General features: G+C 37.1%; 1 protein-coding gene across 16 annotated transcripts in view; it reads right to left on the bottom strand.

Annotated features, from left to right (window-relative positions):
• Window positions 1-23,013, bottom strand: part of LOC144981358 (GRB2-associated-binding protein 1-like) — a 53,358-nt gene that overhangs the window by 24,018 nt on the left and 6,327 nt on the right. The window contains exon 1 of one of the 16 annotated variants that reach the window (XM_078951868.1): window positions 15,884-16,030. The exons of 14 other annotated variants lie outside the window; for them this stretch is intronic. The gene's annotated coding sequence lies outside the window, so the exon portion shown is untranslated. Of the gene's footprint in view, window positions 1-13,081; window positions 13,339-15,883; window positions 16,031-23,013 lie in introns of those variants that run through there. One more of the 16 variants, XM_078951877.1, reaches the window with a different exon arrangement.

Genomic DNA, 23,013 nt, shown 5'->3' with positions numbered 1-23,013 from the left:
ACACACACACACTCACGCACACACAACAGAAACACTCCCAGGACAACTGCCGACATCACAAAAAAAAACAGATGAACGCAGGATCCACTAGTCTTCATTAGCATCTTCCACAAATCAAACACGCCCCCTGAAGAATTTACATTCAGAGTTTTTCAATCTATAAGGGCAGCATTTCAAAACTAGAAAATTCCTGCTTAATTCAGCCTTTCTGTAAGAAAAATTTCCTAAAAGTCCTTTTTACCAGCTTCCTCCGTTCAGAAACGACTTCAGCAGGTCGTCAACTTTATTTGATTGAATCTTCTTTGTCTGTCAAATATTTGCGGCTGGTTTAAACTTAGACTTTGTGATAAATATTTTCCCTTCATGTAAAAGTGGAGGCTAACAACAGGATGCCAAATTCAGCTGTGTCCAACATTTAAGGTGCGAAGGATAAATAAAGCAAAATAAAACGACACAACCGTCGTAAACTGGTATTTTCTAAATATAATAGAAACATGAATCCATCGAGTCGGCATCTTTATTATTGTGAGATTATGTGAAACATTCGAAGGTCAGTCACCACACATTATGCAGAGCAACTTGGTATGTGGAAACAATCGTCTCAATAAATCCATATGTTGAGGAAAACTTATGGTTTTGTCTGTAAACAGCAGCTTTATGTTTCTTTGGAGTTGAAGGCTCTTCTTCAGTTTCCTCACTGGCTCTATCCTCCCCAAAGAAACTTCCCAAACATGTCTTTTTGTTTGGCTTTTGTTCACCTTTGGCTTTAGGCTCATAACACTTGGCTTGCGCTCCGAGCAACAACCGCTTTATGTCATGCGACGCGTCAAGACAGGCAGATGGGATGAACAAAATCTGGTAGTTTTCCAAAATAAAACGTACATCTGAATCAGAAAATAAAAAAGCGTAAAGAAGCAAAGTCAGCCATTTTTTTTTATCCTGTCTGGGGCCCTCGGACAGGTACAGGTTGGAGATCCCTGATCTAATGGGATTAGACGGCACATCAAAAAACGACGAATTGGGGACACATGAAACGTCAAAAAGTGACGTGGAGTGGGACCAGAAAATACGTCCATATATAACGAGTTGGGAGTGAGAATGTGTTGGTTGCAAGGACCACAAAAGTTGCACCATTTGAAATAGAGGGGCCCATCGTATTAGTTTTGCATCAAGTTCGGATGCGGGTCCGGGTCTGGATGACCCACGGTCTGCTAGTTAATGCTCCTGGTGTGGTGCTTATAACAGTGGTGTTGCAGACATTGACAATTGACATTTTCTTTGTTAAACGGTTGATGAGGGGGTATAGCTTAAAATACTTTTGATCCCAAATCGTCTAAAAGTTGTTTTGTCTCAATCGTGGTGATGACCAACATTAATATGAGAATGTTTATTTAGAACAAAAAATTAAAATGACAATTCTTCCCTTTAAAAAAATCTTTTAGTCCATCTTTTTTGTGATGCACAGAATAATAGATTATTCTTAAACTTGAAAATACAACCAATTGATAGCATTGACATCCTGACATACAAATGGATAAGTCAAATGATCACACAAACTGCTTTTTTTATAATTTTTTATTATATGTATTTAACCTGTATTTAACCAGGTAAGTCAATTGAGAACCACTACTCATTTACAAAAACAACTTGGATCTACGAGGCATGCTTATGGACTGTGAGATGAAGCTGGAGTGCCAGGAGACGACCCATAGCCGCGTTTACATGGGCAAAAGTAATCGGAAAGAACGCCTGATCGGAAAGAAAATGCGTCATGTAAACATGCCGTTCGGAATACTCCGCCCCGGATAGACTCGTTCAGATCAAAATTTCTTTCCGATCAAGATAGATGGGTTATACCGATCGTTTATCCGATCGTGGAGCATGTAAACGGTCATTCCGATCGTGTGTCACTACTGCTCTGGTTTACGTCATGCATAGATGGTGTTTTGCTGAGAGAAAGCTTTGGAGAGCATACAGGACCGACCAGCTGCTCTGCAGACGCCCCGTGAAAAGCGCCGCTCCGCTCTCTTTCACCCATCACGGGGGAGATGCGGGGGGGATGCGTGCCCACTGAGGTCTGGACCCGGCACCAGAGCTCTGCGTTTGGGCTCCGGTGCCAGTGGACCGAGTGAACCTCTCTGAGCAGAGCAGCCGGATTTATTCATGTGTTTGAGGGGAGGGTGCTTTGTTTGTTACGTTGAAAGCTTTCCCCCGACAAAATAAAGGCTGATGTTATTCCCAGACATTTACGTGCAGACAAGCTGCAGATTGCAGCGTTTCCCGCATGGTCCTGGATTTTGTGTCCATCAAAAGGCTAATGTTGTTGGCGCGTGTTAGCCTGTCCTAAAACTGGGTTCTTCTTCCAGCTCAGTTCTTCCACAAAAAAAGCACTGACCACACGGATTAAATATAAAATGATGAGCGAACAGGCACTTCATAATATTCATAACATTAATAAAAGCCCGTTTGGAAGATCGCCTCTTTTACCGAGCTGCTGCATAAATATATGTGACAGCAAAGGTTTGTTTACAACGGGACACATTTTCCTTCCGGTATTTTCGACACTACTGCGCATGCCCAAATGATTTATTCCGACCGAAAGTGTGACCCATGTGAACGTTTCTTCTAATCTGAAAAAGGTTTTCTGATCCCATGTGCACGGGTGAATTTTAACCCGACCATTGATCCGATCAAGATATTCTGCCCATCTAACCGCGGCTGTTGTCACGGGGAGAACATGCAAACCGCACACAGAAAAAACCCAGCTGGGATTTAAAACAGGGCCTTCTCACTGTGAGGGCTTGATTGCCAACCACCTCACCACCGTGCAGCTTATACAGAAGGCTAGCAATAAATATTCACCATAAGTATAGCTGCAATTCAAGAGCCCTGTCTGCAGTATTATTGTCGACTACAATGAATTTTAAGTTTCAAAATTTGGGTGATAAGTACAAACATTCCTTTTCCACAAGTATTTCATTATTTGAATCTTGGATATTAAAAGTTGCAGGTAGTATATGCAAACTACTATGGATTACCTAGAGCTCCAGTTGTAAGTGTGTTGAAGAAAAGAAAATGTGCAAATAACAGCCATCATATGCTGCGATTGCACATACCAACATCCTACACAACAGTGACGGGAGTTGCAAACCATGACTTCTTTATATGGTGTGAAAAGACCGTCTCGCTAAGAATTTAATGCTGATGTTGGATCAGTAAAATAGTCAAGTGCACAGTGAATGTGAAGAGAGGAGCAGTGACATGCTTTTTTTTAACTAAACAAAACCTGTGTGAACGTCCCAGATGGTTTTCTCCTCACATAGTTGAATCTGAATGACATCTAAAATTATTCTTACAACAACGATCCAATTCAAGGCTGCACTGCAGATGTTTATAAAGATCTATCTTACTACTGTGTTGCCAACAACAGGTTTCTTGCCAGTTTTTGCAAGAAGGGCAACTTCACATTATTCTTACCATCTGATGTTGATGGAGTAGATTTTAAAAGCCTACAATGACAAATGTAGTCTTTTCTCTGATCACTCTTGTAAATCGCTGCAACTATCTTCACAGATCACATAAACTAACAATAATTATGAAATGCTCCGTGTAAGTTTTTGTTATTAGATTTATTTTAGATCCTTCCATTTTGCAATTAAAATAATTTCTAAGCAGGTCAGAAAAAATTAACTTTTCTCTCTAAATATTATTGACAATTCTTTAATCTCACTTTGTGGTTCCTTAAGAACAAAATGATGTTTATTTATTTCTTCTAAAACTTAACTCCAAGGCACATACATATTTATCACAAATTGAAACTTGTATTGAATTTTTTTTTAAAACTTTAAGTGCAATACTAGCAATTACCTGAAACTTTTTGATACAGAAAAATGTAAAAAAAATTAATCAAATAAAAAATTCAAGAATCACATAAACATCGATTTAATAACCACAAGAAAATGTTCACAAATTATAGAAAAAAAGGTAAGCCTACCATGGGGGTTAAATGCCCGTGTAAAGTGCTTTTCAGTGTGTTTCATTCATTCTTCAAGGTGCAGAGTGTACGAAGGGTGCTCTTGTTTTTGTTTGAACCTTGTAACTTTATCAAGTTGTGCAGTGTTTGAGAGCATCTGCAATTTGTGACCTCTCCCTCTTTTTACTTCCTGATTTGTATAATCAGGTTGCCTCAGACGTTCTGAGAACAGCAACAGCTATACCAAAGGGTGGGACAAGGATAATTCGTGTCCTTTTTTGTGTAACTCCAAATAATCCATTATATTTGTATATGGTAAGAGATAACTTCAGTAATAGGTCAAACAGACGAACAGTAAACCCCTTTTCTTTACAATCAAATTCTTTTTTATTTAAAGTAATGTTCCTACTGTGACATATCTTGTTTAAAATATATATTAAATGATAGTATTTTACACATGGATTGTAATTTACCCTAATTTCACCATTCATGTTGTTCTCTTAGGTGAAGCCGTCAAGCTTCAGAAGTAAAATATCAAAATATTTAAATTAATGCGGGGTTTTTTTTAAACCCCATTTGTTGCGTTTCCCCCGTTACATCCAACTATGACATATTCACAGAATCTGAGACTTTATGCATGTTTAAATTCTCCATATTTCTTTATCCCTCTCAAAACAACATACCAGTGTTTTAGAATTTGTTCCTACTAATACACTTAAGGGTGTGTTTTGACTAAACAGATGGGTGGTGATTGTGTGATGTGAGGTTTTTTTTTTCCAGTCTTGATAAATACCACAGACATTTAGGAAAATAACTTTTTAATTTATCAATTCATCAATTAAAATGAATCAAAAAGGCCTTTGCTAACCACATTCATGGAAGCTCTTTGATAAAAGAAGACTGGACCAAAGCACTTCCTTTACATGCTAAAAAATATACCCTGTCAGGCCACTGTAGATGAAAGGACAACTGGTGGCATTAGTGCTTCCAAACCTACACAAGCAAGATCAAAAGGTCAGAGAAGATTCCTCAATTTTCTTCTCAGGGGATTGGCATCAAGACTAGAAGAGAGTTGGAATATTGTTTTTAAATTAGTAGGTAACTTAGGTGTTCTTCAGTACTTGCTGCTTTGCTGCAATTACAATATTCACTGTAAACTGAAGTCTTCCTAAATTAATTGTGTCTGGATGAATCAATGCAGTCAACTTGGCAAAATTTAAAGAAATATTAACAACATATTGTGAGGTCTTTGTTTATAAGTCATGTTGTTACTACAAAGTTTTACCACTTCATTTACCACATGCTTTACTAATATTATGCAGCCCTACAGCAAACACTTGTCATTAGGTTAAATCAGATATCCATGACAACACTTTGAATCACTAAATCCACCAAATGCAGTGTCTCTGTCTGCATAATTTGTACAAAGTATAAACAATAATTAAATACTTATATGTTATCTAAATGGATTAACTTCTGCAAGTGGTCCACATTTAGTTTTCAGCAGTCATTACACAATGATCTGTTAAATAGTAAGGCAATCATCTCTTTATCCCCAACTACCATATAAGATAAAATGTCCATTATTAAAAAATAATACAGAGTATAAGATTACCACTATTGCGGGTATCCCCAATAATTTTCAGAATCAATTTGATTCGATTCGCCAGAGCTTGGATCATTTTGATTCACGTTTTTTTCTATTCTTTTGATCCATTCAATTCAATTCAATTTTAAATTAAAACGGTTTACACATTTAGAAATATTTGTATAGAAATTCAATAATAATCTTTATATGTTTTAAAGATATTCATATTTAGTCAGCAATGTAGGTTCAGGTTGACCAAGCGTTAGAATTTGCCGTCCAATGGGAGATTCCATTATACGTTAGCATCAAGCTAGCGGACTTTGGCTTAACTGCATTTATGCGTTAGGTCAGCAGAAAAGAAAAGGCATAAAAGATCAATCTCTACTTTAATGGATCGATTATAGATCTATACTGCTTGGATTGATTCAGATCAATTAATCGATTTTATCAACCCAGCCCTATTACAACACTAACTTATTTGTGATATTCATAGTTGCAATATAAATTGCATTTCAATCTGTCCACAGTATAGCCAAGCTTCCAATTCAACTACTGCTCTTGTATTTAAAAAGAAAAGAGCAAATCTGACACACAACACAAGACCCCTTTTTATGCAAGCATCTCTTCTTCCCACACAGGTCAGAAACATCTCTGGGAACCTCAAATCTCAGCCCATTTAAAGGAAACAAAGCTTAAAATCCAGAATTCTTCTAATGCACTAAATGCAATGAGCTATTTTAGTCACATGGGTATTTATGCAATAGTTTACATTTATCAAGCACAACTCCTAAATCCCAACAAGCATCAACAATGTTTAGAATCTGCTTCTCTTCTATAGTCATACATCTCCAATTTAGAAAACCAGACCCTATTTTTTTAATAGGTTATATTTGTTACTTTATTGTGATATTAGCCTTCCTTTTGAAATGTTTTAAAATGTTAGAATCTCAACCAAATGGTTAAACTAGTGGACAGTAGCTATTTTTTAATTTTCTTGTATAAATCACGCGAGTTCGAAACCAAGAGATCAGTTAAGTTAAAGAAGCTTCACCAATTATATTTTCAAATGGTAGAAACAAACAAAAAAGTTGCTCTTTAAAACCAGAGGTCAGAAATACGCTGTTCCCTTGTGCCTCAGTCAGAGATAATTAGAGGTTTTTTAGTTAAATGCAAGTTGATGAAGAAAATTAGATCTTCAGAAAATTCTGGCATTATGGTAGTCAATTATCTGATGTTACTTGCAGACCTAATACCAAAACTTAATAATAATAATAAGAACAATCCTATATTGAGACACTGGATAACTGCTGCCATTAATAAAGGACAATGGATTCATCTTTTTAAAAGTCACATGAAAAATTTGAAGTTAAATCTGATATTGAACGGATTTGCTGTGCATGTGCTCCCAATATGGGAACGTCCGTTTGGAAATTAAAATCTCTATACTACAAAAATGTGGGAAAAGGCCCATTTCCTGAAGCAACTTTTGATCTTGTCAAAATGCTTTCAAATGGAACACATTCTAAATAAATAGTTTACTTCAACAAATTCACACCACACAATTGCAAAATTACAAACAGCAATATTGTGATATTGCATGCCAAACAAACAGTCTAACAATCCCCTGTAGACACTCGTGCAACAGCAAAAACAAGAGCGGCTATAGGCATACGTGTTTCCTTTTGCCAGAAAAAGAATATAAAACAAACAAGAAAATACAAACATTTGCTGCAGCTAAGACATTTCTGTTAACGTAGCATCCTTCCATTCAGACCTTTTCAGAAATAAATTGGTTAACAGACATCTGTTATGCATCGTAAAGACACCCAAGTGTGAGCCCACTTCTGCAAGCAGGAGTTTTTAAATGCTTCAAAGCTGCAGAATGACCAAACACCAACCTTCAGCAGCTGTGTTTACATAAAATGTTCCCTCTAAGACTCTACATAGTTGAGACGGTGTCATTATGTGAATGATTATCCACTTCCTTTAGACTCGAAGAGCCCCTAATATATATGGTTAAAAAATATTGCTTTGTATGCTTCTTTTGTTCAATCTTTAATTTCAACTCTTATTCCATTCCACATTCCACATTCACTTTCCCTTTATGCACAACTGTAAAATTCTCACATGACTTAACCTTAAAAATCGAGGTCACCTTTTAAAAAACTTAGACCTTGGTAGTTCCGCTGCTATCTCTGCAAACACTGTTCTCGAAAACCAAAAAGTCATAGACAGCAATAAGCTATTCTAGATTTCAGTGCTTTTGTTGTAAATCGAAAACAAAGATAAAATTTGAAGAAAAGTTCTGAGATGATGTTTTTTCTTGTTTACAGTCATGTTGTACTATCAAAAACTTTCCTATCAGAAGAAGAATAAACAGTTTTCCAGCAATCTTTTCATATATGCACAACAAGCAAGAGAATAGACTCAAATGGTGGGGAAAATATAAAGTTTAAAAACCCATAAGTGCTTCTGCAATGTAGTCAAGTAAAGTGGATACTCCCAAACTTACTACATTGCTTCCCAACAGATTTAAACTGTACCCAAAGTGTGAAGCATTAACACAGAGTGAGCAGGTTTAAATATTAACACAGCATTGCATTGTGTACGACTGAGAAAGCACAGAAGCGTCAGTGGTTACCTATAATGATGGAAACTCTTCAGCTGTTTAACCACTAGTTTTTCATCATACACTAACCAACTGCCTTTTCCCAAGTACGTTGAGGTCCTTGCAGCTTTAAAAAAAAAAAGATAAAAAACAAACAGTAAAAAAAAAAAAAAAATTTCAAATGATAGAAATTTCCACTTGGTTAAGGATTTAACGTCCTCGTCCACTGTTCCCAACACTCATTCTGGGCAAAAAGGTTTCCTGTTTTGCATCCTATTGTCACTGTTCAGTTTCAAAGTTTGCCTAGTGCAAACTTTAGAGAGAACACTGCACAAACAAGGAATTGTGTTTGCAAAGTGACACATTAAAAAGCAGAGGAGGAAATTTGTCAATAAAAAACAAGGCTCCATTTGCTAAAAAAAAAAACTAACTTCTAGTTGGAAAATCTGTAAAAAATACAAGTACTTTGATGTTTTTAGGCACGAAATGTTTCATTGTTGCAAAATAAGAAAGTATATATTTTAAACTAATAATGCATTTAGTATAAACCAAAGTTACATTCTTTATAGTACCCAAACAAACTTTATTTGAAACCTATAGAAGTCTTAATGATTTAAAAATACGTAAATGAAAGATCTTTTATAAAAATGCACACTAAAGCCAAGGTCATTCCTGTTGCGCTCGCATAGCTCTGCAAATTTATCTAGGATTTAACGTTTAAAATCAGCAAAAGATAGAGTAGAAACAGATTTAAAGATTATAAATAACACATTTGTTTAAAAATGTAATTTATATCCATTTACCTGGTTCGGAAGAGTCCTAGCCAAGCTCAGATAAAAACACAGCAAGCTGCTGATCAGCCACTGTTGTCGAGTGAGGTCTGACCACTTTCCTGCCTATCCTGCTGACTTCCCTCCCCTCTTCTCAATCTGTAAAGTCTGCAACACCCAGCTTCAATAACCCATGACCCACAGGAAGTAGACACAATGGGGTGAAAATAACAAATCACCTCCCTGGCAACAAATGCCCACTGCAACCCCCAACGCATGCTGCCTCTACAATAAAGAACACCTACAAGTGGCCAGCTCTAGATGGGTGGGTAGAACCAAAAATACCTTCCAGCACTTTAAAAGCGGTGTCCACATGCCTGAAAGTAAACCGTCCCACTCTGTGTTCTCAGCTTGGCTTTTTATTCCCTTCTGCACAGGTTCAAGTAAGTATGAATATGTCCATACCAATCATTAAAGACTAACTGCAGTGACAGTTTGTACTGTTATTTGTTTCTTTGACAATTATTTCAAAAGTCAAGAAAGCCTCAGCAAGCTATAACAACCAATATCAGTTACAGGCAACAGACAATCATAGCTGAATCAGACTAGTGGTGATCCCTTTGCTTTTTGCTGTAACGGGGACCACTGCATAGTGAGATAAATGACTTCATGATCGGGCGTGTGGGTGAATGTGGGTGCATGCACGCTCAAATCTGAGCGATTAGCTAACTAGAAGCTTTAAATCTTTCATATACCATAAGTACAGAAAAAAATAATACTGGTGCAAATTTTATTAACACCGGTGACATTAGTGTTTAGGAAAATACAGCAAGAATATGTTCTATGCCATCTAGAAATAGCAGCTCTAACCCCATGAAGTTGGCATCACCAGCCTAATTCAATCTTTGCGATGAAAACTTTTCTAAATCTCATTAAATGACCAGTAAGATGTTACCTTAGACGTAATGTGATTAGCAGCTCTCTCTTTCAAGACTGCCCACAAGGAAATGGCTTCCGAGGCTGAATGGGAGATAAGAACACAGCCTGATAATGCTAAAGCATTGCTAGTTGAGTAAGATTAGGTTACAGTCGTTGAAAAACTAAATAAAAAAAAACTGCCAAGCTGGATGGACAGAAAAAGACAAGAGTTCATTTCCTTTTACTTGTCAGAAATTTGCTTTTTTGAGTAGTGCAACATCACAAATATACCTGTGTGAACAATAGTTTATAATTTCTTTCATTCAGGAGTCCAACAAGATTTTTTTTTTGTTTTACATAGTCATAGTCCATATTTATTTTTTTGTTGCCAGAGCTGAGGGCCTGGCCTGCTGAGGCTTGTATCTAAGGAAAGCCAAAGACACACCTCCTTTTCAAACTACTACACACCTTCACTCACAGTTGTTACTTTCTGATACTACTTCACTTTCAGATGAAGGCAGGTATGCACAGTGAGAACACATACTTTAGAGGCAATGTGTGGAATGTGCACTCTTGAGTTTCTCCACACCACTACGCTTCCCTTAACTTGTTGAATTTCACGCATCACCAGCAGCAGTCTTAACAGTGCTAGATCCCCCCAGCCAGATATGTTAGGAGCAACACACCAGTTGTAAACATTGTATATTTTATTCACCTTTGGCAATTTCTGTAATTTTTTACTTGGTTTGTCAAAAGTAAACTGATTTCATGGAGGCACAAATATTTCACATTACATTTCCAACAGTAAATTTAAAGAGTAGGACATAAATTACTGGCAACAGATTTAGAGTTTTCTTTTTTTAAATACAAATAGTTAGTAATCTCCAGCTAAATAAAAAACATTAAATATTTCCATATAGAAGAATAACACTGACTAGTTAATAATGATGTTGTTTAAGATCAATGTAGATTTAAGGCACACAATTAGGGAAAACTACCAAAATACAATGTAAATAAGAAAATAGAGAAACAACACAATTAAAATAATGAAGTCAGTTTAAGAGTTAAATTTAGTGTGGTCCTAAGAGCTACAAAACAGATTTTGTTCTTAAGTAGCAGAATATATTCTAAGAAGAATATATCGTGCAATATTTATAAGACTCAATCTAAACATGATGTAACGGCAATTCCAAGCAAAGCTCTTGCAGTGAGTTAGAAAAGATTAGCTAGTTAGGGTCTTGGCTTTGTAAGGCATTGCTGTTGTAGGTTTTTAAAAAAATAGACTGCTGTTCAATGGTGATGAAAAAAATTGTATTTTAGTCTTGCGACTGTTGCAATGACGGTAAGACAACGGCATTGACTTGTCAATGTTGTCTTAAAAGCTGCACACTGTTCAACTTTGAAGCTGAAACTGTCACCTCATCATGCACAAGACAATGGTCTCTCAAATACTGATTGTAATCCTGACTTTTGAGCATTTTTTGTAGCATTTCCAATTAAATTTCAATGGCTTCAGTCTTTTCCCATTGTTCCCTCGATCTCAAAAAAAAGAAAGAAAAGAAAAGTTGCCTGCACTGCTCCTCTTAGCAGTGCTGACAGAGTGGTTTTGAAAAAGGAAGTAGCCTAGTTTCTGAAGAGGCCGTCAGAAATGTCAATCCTACAGTATGTGGCAGAAAGAAACAATTTTTGGTTTTAAGTAGGTGGAATGTATAGCATTGGCATAGGAGCAAAATGATACTTAAAACATTAAGACGTGAAAAGTTGATACACAAAATCAGAACTAATGTTGCTTTAATTACAACTTCCTACCCATCTTGTGACTTATGGTTATTGCTCCTATTGGATGTAAAAAGGTATTGCGAAATTCAATAGCAAAGGATAGGGCAAAATATTAGTCACAAATCAATACCCATTATCTATAGAGCAATGGGAAGGAAATTAAACTGAAATTAACATATGCATCAAGGAAGTCCTAATGTTTATCCTTTCTGTGCTTGACATAAAACGGCTTGGAAAAGAAATTATCCAACCTCTTCATAAGAAGGTCTATGGAAGAATATTTACCACTTTAATGAATGTTGAGGGAACCATTAACTTGCATTGGTCTTCCTCAATGCTTCATCAAAGGAAATCAGCTGCTTTTGTGGCAAAGGTAGAGGACTGTCTATGTTTAAACCCTAGCACTTCGACAACACAAATATGTTTTTAAATTGCACAACCTATGGGAACTGCTGATAAAAACGATTCCCAGACTCAATGTTCTAAATGACCCATTTTAATACAGAGCTTTATTCAGTCAGCTCACTGAGGACTGCAAGTGCAGATGGCAGCCTACTCACAGCTATCAATAGTAAAAGCTGTGCTTGAGATAAAAACTAGCTCATGTGACTTCAGAACTATGCTAGTCTCAAAACAAATGCATCACATCCACACAGCATTGCATTATTTTAGTATTTTGATCTAGCTAAGCAGATGGCTAAAACGCTACACATGCATTGCTTCTGCACAGCCTTTGTATCTGCAATTCTTTCTTTTCATTACATGCTTTCTGCCTGCTCCTATTTTCATCCCATCTGGCTTTGCTTCTTCAAACCTGGCCCAATCAGAGCTCTTGTGCAGAGTCACACACACTTGTCAAAGCTGCATCCTTGGAATTCAACACATTCTTTTGGCAAAGCAGACTTGGTTCACATGATCACACTGTTTCTTGACTGTGGAGAAGAAATGCTCACACAATTCTCCTTTCAGTCCTAATAGGTTTGAAAAAAAGTGGTGCAGTCAAATTAAATTTTAGCATGCAACAGGTTAGGAGAAAGCGTTAAAGCATTACATCAATTGTGCTGCATTTTAAGTTCAAATACATAAAAGTCATTTGGATTTATCAATAAAAATCAAATACATAATAAATGATTTCAGAAATAACCAGGGAACCAGGCATAACTCTCTCTACACAGTCAAAGCAGGAATGCAATAAGATATCAGGTTTTTAACAACTTTCCAGCTTTACAAAGGATTCATGCTTCAATTATCTTTCAAGTTTACCAACATTATCATACTATGGTATTTCCAATAAATAAATTTTCAATGGCCAGAGAAAAAATACCAACCTTGAAAATCTGATAACTGGTTGTCAGAAAGACATGTTCAAAACTGTAACATGAAGTGAAGAACTTCACAGTTTTCAAGAATGCAAAAAAAGAAAAAAAAATGTTATTCAGTCATACCTTTGGTTTGTCTGAAGATTAATAACCCCTCTTGTTAAAGTAAAATATGTCCAACACAAGAGGCCCTCAGCTCTCATCTGCCTGCCAAGCTGTTGGACAGGACAAGTAAAAAAAAAAGAATGCAAAAAAAGCAAATGAAAAAAAAAAAATCAGTAAAAAGGTAAGTGGAGTTCCTAAGGAAGGTTCAGAGAAAGGAAAAAAGTAGGTGGTCAAGGGCAGTTGGTCCTTCAGGGCTCTGCTTCACGTTACTCTCAAAATGAATCCCTTTAAAGAGAAAGGGTCTCTGCTGCATCTCTGTCTTGTTTTGTAAGTGTGTGTGTGTGTATGTGTGTGCACACCCATTTACTAGCTTCAGGCTGCAACTGGAACAAAAGCAGAACCACAGTAACTAATGAAATTACTGTGAAGGACCAGAACAGGACCAACAGCAGAGCCTTCAGTCTTTATCAATGCTTTTATTTTATTTTTTTCTTTAAATTTCAACTGTAAAAAAATAAAATCACACTATAAAGTTCAGAAAATGTTGTGTTGACTTAAGAATTAGCTTAATTTACTTACCATTTTGCACAAATCTTGCTCGAAAAAGATCGTTGCCTTTTTCACCAATCATTTTAGACACATTTTAAGAAAATAGGGTTGGGAATGTTTTAAAAACATTTACATATAGATCGGGAAAAATAATAATCCATCATAGATTTTTTATTCAAAATTTTTGTAATGCACAAATATATAAAAGTATTACATTTCCAAAATATTAACACATGTAGCAAAGCCTTTACTAAAACCCCAAAACATTCCAATTGTACCTTAACTAAATAGCTTGAGCCAAAATGTGTGTTCAGTAAAATGAACATATCTACATTTTGCGAGAAGCACCATCGCAGCTTTTTCACTGGCAATTTAGCAGCAGAAAACACTGGTAATATCTTGCACAGCTCTTCTCAGAGAACTCGATACCCTGTTTCTAAATGTCTGGTGATAGCATGTCATGACATAATACTGTGGGCTGGTTCCATTAAATTGATCAGATCTTGAAAACTTGGTTTTCAACAACACTGGAAGGGCGTCATATTAAAGCTCAGTTTGCAAAAGCCCTCGAGTTCTTTTCTGTAAGCGCCGAGCATTGCAGCCTCTTATTATCTGGCACTGCAGCAAAGGGAGTTTCAGCAATGGTGGAGGTCGTGTTCTCCACATAAAGGGAAATGTTAGTATTTGCGTTGTAAACATGCACCACCTTGCAGAGTTCATCCTTAACTTCGTTGGTTTTGGATTTAACAGACTTAACACTCATTTCCTATGTGCTAAACTGCCAATGGGATTTGGCATTTTATTATTTATTTATTCATTTTAACTCTACTGCAGCACCGCCACAATCTTATCCAATAAACAAATCCAATAGACAATGTAGTTAAATTACTACGATTCATGCTAGTTAAAGAACCACTTCAATGAGAATTGTGTTTTTAACATGTTCTTGTAGCACTTTTCTCATAATGAAAGACATGTATAAAGAAGACTAAGATTAAAACTGCCTTTCTAAATATTTCTTTATTCAAATTGTGTTGAATCAGATGTTTAAAATACTGTTTGACAAAGCTTGTAGTTGTTACGTACAATCTACAATTGGCAGCCCATAAGCTCCCTGCTCCGCTCCACTCCAATGCATTAACTTGCAGACAAATACATCCACTAATGCCTTTGTTTTCTTTGTCTGAGCTGGCATGTGGATCAAATCCATACGACTAGATAGCTCCGATATCGCTCACCGTTTTTGTTGCACCGCTAATGCTAAATTGGGGTTGAAGAGGGCTGCAAGTTGGCGGGAGAGTACAAGCGAATGGATGATGAGAAAGGGGCAGGACTACTCCACATCAACAGTCCCGCCCACAACTCAGAGGGAGATTTCTAACAAACTCCTGCTGCTCTGCAGATATTATGTCCTAGAAAACGGCACTGGTTTTTTAATTTTTGCTAAAACTGGCATAATCATCAAAGAATCAAAGATGATTGGAGTGGGACTTTGTCTTTACTGTAGACTCTTTCCTTAGACTCGCACTCACTTGTCAGTTTAATCTAATCCGACTATGCACAAACATAAGAAAAACATTGAAGAGAGATCAACACCAGTAAAAAGGAAGGAAACAAACAAACTACAGATTGCAAAAAACAAGATAAATACATTCAAAGTTTCACATCTGCTCAGTGACAATATTTTAGGAAGGAGCTAGTAGGTGTTTGCTTATTATTTAGCAAACTATGCTTTCTTGTCAGCATGCATTTTCTGTTCCTTCTCCTGAGCACCACATATTATATTAGATATTAGACTGCTAATATTCAAAGCTATATTTTTCTTTAAAGGGAAATGGTGCAGGTTGTTCAGCGCCTGTGGCTAACAGCAGTGGGATGGGGGTTCCCCATAATGCTACACACAACCTAAAGGAATCCTGCACTCTCATGGTTTTGATGAGGCATAGATATTGTACCACAGAGACAACATGACCAATTTGTTTTTGTGGTTTGAAAACCTGTGACTTTTTTCTTATGATGCACCACCATAACACAAGTCAGCCGATAAGTGCAGAAAAAAATTCAAAAGCCAAACAGCATTCATGTTTTTCCTATGTTGGGTACAGAGCAGAACAATAATAGGTAAAACTTTATTCATACTTAATAAAAAGACTTTAGAAAATCCCTCCAATATCACCTGTAAACAAGCTCATCTTTGTTGGTTTCTTAGAAAACTAGGAAACAAAAACTAGCAGATTAAAAACTAAATGACCAACTGATAATAGTTTTACTCACCGCCTGTTTGAGTCACAGAAACCTGGGAAATTACGCAGGTCATTTGCAATATTTCACATTAAGTTGCAAGTCCGGCACTCCAACAACCCCCTTGTCCGAGTCAGCCCACTAACAGCCTTGGCTAAACATTCCCATGTATTGACAGTCGCGGCACAGAGCAGGTGAAGAGGGGTAAAAAGTACCATGACAGCAGTGGGCTATATTAGGGGCTGTGGACATAGCAGCGAGGCTCATATCACACAGCACCACATTACTAGAATGCCAGCTATTCATGTGTGTATGGGGAAAAGACAGGTGAACTGTTAAATGTGAACATGTACAACTGCATGCACTTCTACCTTTAAAAGCAAACACCAGACCTAATCACTCAAACTATCCGATCCTTTCAGTCACTAAGTGCACCCCACTGGGTCAAGTTAAACAGGGGGATACAACATAATCTCCATGGGAAAAAAAATTCAGGCTAAGCTAGGTTCCCACAGACAACATTTGTCCATTTACCTTCAAAGTCATTGTCTTCTATAATTATGGAATTCACACAAAAAAAAGTTGTGAAATTGTAAAAAAAAAAAAAAACTTGTTGAAAATGCATTTTTGCAAGTAAATGTCTGCACAATGAGGAAGGATATCACAAGACTGCTGGGAACAACAGTTATACTCAGTTGTTCCTTTATTCTGGGCATACCATCCCCCATAAACTTAGTAATAATATTTATTTATTTATTTATTTTTGGACAGATGTTATTTGCACATATTTACATCAGACCAAGCACAAAAACTGATGGATAGGGCCCACAAGTGTTTTAACCCTAAAAATACAAAACTTTTGTTAGATAAAAAAAGATAAAAATCAACCTCAAAACAAGGCAATACCAGGTTGTCCTATCAAATAAAAGGCATGTTGTATGATTGAATTATTTTTTGGGGGATGGAGATGTATGTATGTGTGTGGGGGGGTTAATAAGCATCTGGTCATCAAATTAAATACTTCACAGCCTGAAACCTAAGCCATTCCTGTCTGATGCTACGTATACTACAGTCATGTGATGCACATTCAAGAACGCGTTAATCGCAGGTTCTTGAAGGCGCTTTTTGCATATGGGGTTCACACTGGACTGTCGCTACCCGATCCTAGTGCATGTACCTGCAGTTGTAAAAATGTAAAGGGTGCCAAAAAGTACTGTAGTTTCCGAACTATAAAGCGCACCTGATTATAAGCCGCACCAATTACATTTTTAAAGGATAAACCATTTTGTACATACATAAGCCGCACCTGTCTATAAGCCGCATGTGCCCACATTGAAACATGTGTTGTAGAATGAGAATGTGTATGTGCTGAAACCGCTGCGTATGTAAGAAAGAGGAGGGAGCACGTGCAGCGCAAGAGGGAGCGAGGAAGTATGTTGGGGGTGCGCGATCATGTTTAAAATACAGAGTGAAGGGGATCTGTGATAAAAGAAGGTTTCCCCCAGAAGAACGTTGAATGATTCTTTATTAACCCACTTTGGAGGCTCTGAGGGTCCTTCGGCGGAGAGGACCTCCCCTGCATTTTCTGACCACCATCAGAAAGAAAAAAAAGTAATCGCAGGAAAGGTTCAACACATGATTTATTTACAAAGAAAGACGGTTCACAGAAAGAGTTTTCAAAGTTTAAGGTAGACCCCTTGGTGATGGTGGATTTTTTTACACTGCTTTTAACGATTGCTTTTAACTTAAAAGCTGTGTCATGTGCAATTCTTCTTGCATTTTCCATAATGAAGGTCTGTTCGTGCTATTCATTCACAGAAAGGGAATTTACATTAAACTTCCGTTTTCCTCAACATATATACAGTATTCCCCCTATAAAGTTGATGAGCCACACAATGAAGCTGTGGGAAAGAGTAGTGGAAGCCAGGCTTAGGAAGAAGGTGGAGATTTGTGAGCAGCAGTATGGTTTCATGCCCCGTAAGAGCACCACTGATGCCATTTTTGCTTTGAGAATGTTGATGGAAAAGTACAGAGAAGGTCAGAAGGAGCTGCATTGTGTGTTCGTAGATTTAGAGAAGGCGTATGACAGGGTGCCGAGGGAGGAGCTGTGGTACTGTATGAGGTCGTCTGGAGTGGCAGAGAAGTATGTCAGAGTAGTTCAGGACATGTATGAGAGAAGTATGACGGTGGTGAGATGTGCTGTAGGTCAGACAGAGGAGTTCAAGGTGGAGGTGGGACTACACCAAGGATCAGCTTTGAGTCCTTTTTTGTTTGCTATGCTGATGGACAGGCTGACAGACGAGGTAAGACAGGAATCTCCCTGGACAATGATGTTTGCGGATGACATTGTAATTTGCAGTGAGAGTAGAGAGCAGGTGGAGGAACAGCTAGAGAGGTGGAGGTTTGCTCTGGAAAGAAGAGGTATGAAGGTCAGTCGTAGTAAGACAGAATACATGTGTCTGAACGAGAGGGATCAAGGTAGAAGCGTTAGGTTACAGGGGGCTGAGGTGAAGAAGGTGCAGGAGTTTAAGTACTTGGGGTCAACAGTTCAGTGTGATGGGGATTGTGGAAAAGAGGTGAAGAGGCGAGTGCAGGCAGGTTGGAGCGGTTGGAGGAAAGTGTCAGGAGTGTTGTGTGACAGAAGAGTGCCAGCAAGACTCAAAGGAAAGGTGTACAAGACAGTGGTGAGACCAGCTCTGCTCTATGGGTTAGAGACGGTAGCAGTGAGACAGAGACAAGAGGCTGAGATGGAGGTAGCGGAGATGAAGATGTTGAGGTTCTCCTTAGGAGTGACCAGGTTAGACAGGATAAGGAACGAGTACATCAGAGGGACGGCTCATGTTGCCTGTGTTAGCGACAAAGTCAGAGAAGCCAGACTGAGATGGTTTGGACATGTTCAGAGGAGGGATAGTGGATATATTGGTAGAAGGATGTTGGAGATGGAGCTGCCTGGCAGGAGGGCAAGAGGACGGCCAAAGAGGAGATACATGGATGTCTTAACAGAGGACATGAAGTTGGCTAACGTTAGGGTAGAAGATGTCCATGATAGAGTGAGATGGAAAAGGATGATTCGCTGTGGCGACCCCTGATGGGAAAAGCCGAAAGAGAAAGAAGATATACAGTATTCCCCCTGTCTCAGTCTGAGCCTTTCTGCCCGAGCGCCCCTTGCGGCCGTTAGAAAAATGCATTAAAAAAAAAAAGAAATAAAATGCATAAATTAGCCGCATCATTGAATAAGCCGCAGGGTTGAAAGCTTGTGACAAAAGTAGCGGCTTATAATCCGGAAAATACGGTACACCTAGGATATAAATCTTAAAGTCTGAGAAAAAACATCTTTCCGTTTAAATATCTCTCATTAAAAGATTTTTTTAAAGTAATACAGAGGTCAGCAGTATTAATGAGAAAGAGAATCAAGTATTACAAGATTCTCTAAGACCCATCCTCCTCTTTCTTCACCCACCATCTGGTAGCCATCAGCGGCTCACACAGGAAGGGGCGGCCATGCCTTACTGGGGCGCCAGGGAGCGGCTCCTCTTCCCTTTTGGTGTTACAGAAACAACAATTGCCAATGCAATGCTCTGCGGAGTAGAGCAGAACAGTGAGGAACGGCCCATCCTTGCCTAAACTAAACAGCTCGAAGCAGCCAGGGACCAGGAACTCACACCCCAGCAGCCCGGCAAAGAGGAGCACAAAGCAACCTCACATTCCTGCTGGCTGAGCTTGCCAAGAAGCACTGGGAACGAAAAGACAGAGGGAGAGAACAGAGAGCTGCTCTCACTGGCGGCTCCCTAATGCAACTACACTGAGAAGCACTTTTAGAAATCATAATTGCTTTTCCCCTTTTTATCATCAAGCATGATGATCGTTATCGATTCCCTTATTGTGTATTATCCTTGTGCATTCGTGGGCAATCAACTTTCAACTATGCATTTCCCTTACTGTGCAGAAATTGATAAACAACATGGAACACCTTAAAGCTGCCTCTTTATGTGTCAAAGCAGGCGATTGAAACTTTTTTTTTCTAACCGTGTTCTACTTACTCTCATCTATGTCTTCTCCACATCAACCTCTTGAAAATAGAATTGTCTTGTAAACCTATTTTTGCTCTCTGATGTCATTGGGACAAGTTGAAACATAAAACAGAGCTAACCTTAAAAGAAGAAAGTGTCTCAATCCATTATCTGACATTAGTCTAATGGGAATTGTCATGATCAGTGAACTACTCAGCATAGACGTTTAAAATGTTATGTCTTTTCTTATTGAGTCTGGATGGCGATCTGTAAAACAGCTCTTCTTGGCAAAGTTTTTGAAGTCTGTCATCTGACTTTAATTAATATGAATCTGATTAACTTAGGAAATAGAAAAATGGCATGAAATAATATCTTACATCTGAAACAAGTTATATTCTATGAGATAAAGGAGTCCAAATAGAGAATTGAACATAGAAATAATACAGCAAAGTCTTCAACCTAAGAAAGCAAATCCAATTGTCTGATGCACAAACTCCTGTTATTGTATACTCACATTGTTAGGCATTCTAAAGTGTTGCACAAAGGCTTAAGACCACATTTCATTTCCTTTTTTTCCCACTTAAAGAGTTAGACTTTTTGTAAAATCTTTAAAAGTGATCTTGAGCAATAGTCAGTTGGGACTTTACTATAATTCTGCATTTCACAAAACATAAATCCCTGTAATTGCACCTTAATTATGGCCTGCAATAACTTGGGGGGGGGAAATACATTTACAAATGTGTTCAAATTCCCAATCGTCAAATCTAGCTCATTCCAAAATAAGAGCTAAAACCAAGCTACTTAACCGGTGCCATTTTTTGTTAAATGGATCTCCAGGGTCAATTCTTAAGCTAGCCTTTGATTTACTAAGTGTATCTATTTTAATGAATGTGCTATGCTAAGCAATAGCTGTGTGCCCAGATGGCTGAAACTAAAGTTTGTGCTGATTTAAAGTTTGATTAAAACTTCAATAGTATTTCATTACTGCAATGTTAGTGGAGCCAATTATTCCATTTACTGCTATAGAATGAAAAATAATTAACACAGTGAGCAAGGAGGAACACTATGTTGGATTAATTTGGTAACTTTAGTCAGATGTAAAAATGTGAATCCACTTTCAGTTGAAAGCATTGTCTTACTACAGCTAAGTATCATTGGAAATACATTCAATTTATTACATTTCATAAGTTTATTATTTGATTTGTCATTTCGAATTTTTTTTTCCAAATTTTTATCCAAATCCAAAAGTATTTGGTTAAAAACTGTTTCAACAGAGATGATTTAAGATGGGCAAAGGTGTAAAATAAAGGAAGAAAGGAAGGTAAATTAGGAATTCTTAAACAAGGAACTATGTTTCATGTGTAAAGAAAAAAAACGGAGATAGTACTTTTATTTGTGATTCAATGTTATTGATTTGATGTTTAAATATAGTGTTATTTAAGAGTTTTTAAATTTAAAAAAGTATTTTTAAAAAATAATCTTAAAATGCATGCATGAAACGATAAATCATTTTGTTATACAAGCATAAAGGCTTAAAAGTTCTTGGACTTGTTTGGAATTGATAAAGTAAAATCGTTTAGCTTTTTAAAAGGCCGCATATATTAATAAGTATGCCTTAAACTACTATCCAAGATATTTAACAAATATAAGCTATTGTATAAAAATACTCATCAATACTGCAAGTAGATGAGTTGCTCTGTTTGCTGTCATCTTTCAATTAGATTGATGACCAATTTTTTTTTTCCAATAAAAAGCATTCCATTTTTTAGATAATATACAAACTACAAGCTACAGTGGTCACATTAACCCAGATAAAAAAACTTTTTTTGTTTTAGAAAAACATTGATCCACTAAGAGCAACATTGTTAATTTTTAAATACATTTATCAGACATAAAAAGTAGAAGTAGAAGTATTCACAGTGAGAAGAATTAGGTAAATAGTTTCGAAAACCAAAATGCATTGTGGGTTTTTTAAGATGACAATAGCAGATGCTGTTCAAAATTTCTTTATACCACGGATGAAAGAAACTTCTCATAAACAATCCTAAGAAAATGTATCTACATTTACAGTTTTAACATGTTTCTTTAAGAAGAAAATAACATAATTTTGATCAAATTAATTATGTAAACTATTAAATTAGGAACACATGAAAAGCCAAAATGGATAGATTAAATAAAGTTCTAAAAACATGTATTTTAGTAGAATTACTTAAAAAAAACACCACCTACCACATAAGTAATCAGTGCAATCCCTTTTTTATTAAGTTTTTATTTATGCCATATAATCATAATGTGATATGTCAACAACAAAGCAATAAAATAACCCCAAGCTAATTGCACCATGAATCTCCAAACCCAAATGGAGACAAACCACCAAGATTTTCTTCCCCTTTTTGCTTTAAAACAAAGTCAACAGAACATTTTGGAAAAGACAGGATGTTGACCACGTAAATACTAACCCCTGTACCATTTTAGCATAAACAATATTGATATTAATTCCTTCTGAAGATACTGAACAGATTTTTGAAAAACCATCTGATCTTTTTCTAAGCTAACTTCTAAATTGTTGTTTACAAATGTGGCCACATTGATGCTAACATAGCTCTGTGTAACACAATGACATTAGTTTCAATGTGGGCAGATAAGGATACCTACTGTGTTAGCACACATTAATATTTAATAATCGTGTGTTTCCAGTGAAGAGGATTAATTATTAATTGTGCATGCAATCCATTTTTAAACCATTGTGTATAACTTAGACGCAGGTTTGAGTTAGACAGCTTTATTGTTGTGTCTGCAAAAACATGCTGCAGCTACATTGTTAGCATTATTTTAATACTGCCCAGTCAGGCCACCATTGTTGCTTATTTGTGTTCACACATATGAACAAAAGTTGACGGAAAGTGTTGTCTGTTCAACGTGATAAGCGCTTTTAACAAATCCTTAACTAAAATGAAGAGGTATGCTTTTGTTGTCTGGTCTGGTTGTCCTGTCATTGACAGTAAGTCTATGCTTTTCTTCAGTTTCCTGTAAATAACATTTGTCACATTAACCATAAACAAAGGTGAGGGTTATCGAACACTGGTGGGCATTGTGTCCCTGCTGACAGGCCTCATGGCAGCAAAAATGAGAACCCAAACCGAGCGCCACCAG

This window comes from Oryzias latipes, chromosome 1, assembly GCF_053564925.1.
Source record: "Oryzias latipes strain Hd-rR chromosome 1, Olatipes_Hd-rR_3.1".
NCBI lineage: Eukaryota > Metazoa > Chordata > Actinopteri > Beloniformes > Adrianichthyidae > Oryzias > Oryzias latipes.
The sequence above is the reverse complement of the archived record's forward strand: the minus strand, read 5'-3'. Positions and strand labels throughout refer to the sequence as shown.